This window comes from Ceratina calcarata, unplaced genomic scaffold, assembly GCF_001652005.2.
Source record: "Ceratina calcarata isolate Rehan_Ccalc_2016 unplaced genomic scaffold, ASM165200v1 scaffold12, whole genome shotgun sequence".
Classification (NCBI taxonomy): domain Eukaryota; kingdom Metazoa; phylum Arthropoda; class Insecta; order Hymenoptera; family Apidae; genus Ceratina; species Ceratina calcarata.
The window spans coordinates 236,711-238,535 of NW_017132978.1; positions in this window are offsets into that span (position 1 = coordinate 236,711).

Here is a 1,825-nt window from a genome sequence, read left to right on the forward strand (position 1 = left end):
TTTTACATGGAAATTGTAGATCTCGTCGTCCTCTACAAGAAAGGTTCTATGCAATTTTCCCGTACGACCAACAGTTTAGGAGTTATTAAGGAAAAACGAAATTTTTTTCCAAAACTTCGCTATTTCGACGGTGGGAAGTTCGGATTTTGGTAGCACCCATAAAATGCCGATTAATCATACGTAACTCGTTAAATATTGAAATTAGAAGAAAAATTCATAAAATCTATCTTGTAGAGGATGTCAGTGTCTTTTATATCAAATTTTTTTCGATAGTAATTAATAACTAAATAAAATTGTTTATGGTCCTCGGTGGTTTTAACTGGATAATCCGCCGGTTCAACGTGGTTCAGATTACCTTCCAATTTCTCTTTCGGTTCTTCAAACACTGCGTATTTATGTAAAATACGATGTATGAGAGGAAATCTTGAACAGTCCTGGGAAGGAATGATAAGCTCGAGGAAATTTTTTAGCTCTCTCGTTCCCGTAAAATACTGCCCGGGAACATTTGTTCCGGTTACCGGTGAAATACGTACATTCATAATAAAAGTTCCTGGTAGATCTCCGAGGAAAGGTCTCGCGTGGGTAAAAAAAATTAATTTTAATTTGCTGAAAACGAGGAAACTTCCTGATTTCCACCTTTTGTTCCTCTAAGACTAAGACGTAATGAATCGCTCGTTCTCGTGGCGTAAAACAAAAATGTACGATTCCTAAGAACCTACTCGCGTAATCAATTCCGCCGAGAAGAAAAGGTCGGCTTAATGAGAGCTTGGGGGGATGCGAAATTGCATAAATCGGGGGAGCTTAGTTAGTGAATCAAGCAAGATGATTGATAACTCCGATCTTTTATGAAGGAACAATTCATTTAAATTATATAAATTCGTTAACGTTACGCGAATTATTTGAAGAAAATATTTGCGAAACGTGTCTTTCAAAACGTTCGGTTAATCAATCTATCGTCGTATCATCCGTCAAGCTCTCGACAAAATTCTGTTCCGCAATGACCTACATGCATGCCAGTTGATCGATTAATTTTCCTTCGGCCTCGTTCTGTTTGCAAATTAAGAGACGGCTCGTTGTAAATTATAATACGCCATAAATGATAAAGCCAACATAGTAGAGCCGGTGATTTAAATATAAAATCTGCATGAACGCGCAGCGCCTCTTTCGCAAATATAATTTCATAGGATTGTAATTAGGAGTCCTTAAGTGGCGTAGGTGTATAAATTTTAGTCACGGTTAACCCCTTTCAGCACTGTGTCATTGTGTGACAATGGTGTACGCAGCCAGAAAATATTCCTTTCGAACGAGGACGGCATATTAATTTCTCGGAACAAGTCCACGCGTGGCATTCATACCGAATGATATTATTTATTGCTCTACGAAGTTCCATTAATCCTACCGGAATAACACGAAACAAGCCAGATTAGAAAGTAATTAAAAAGAATTATTTTTTAATCAAGAAGATGTTCCGTACTCCGTATTAACCGTTAAGTATTCGAGTGAAGTTTCATTTAGTTGGCGAGAAGAAATAGTGATAGCAATGAAAGCAGAGCAATGGGGTTGCAACCCTTTCCAGTTCCGGCAATGAGGTTGCGTTTTCTGGTGAATCTAAATTCAGTCTAATGAATTTATTTCTTAATTTCAGTTAACAGTTTGCAATCTTCGTAATAAATTCTTCTCGATAATATTTATTATCCTATGTTTTTATTTTACATTCAGAGAAATGTTAAAAATGAAATCAGACGATTATTACTAATTGTAGAGGAGTGTCCGTTGATTCTAGGTATAAAATACTGAGAAGTTACGAACTGCATTTACAGAATGC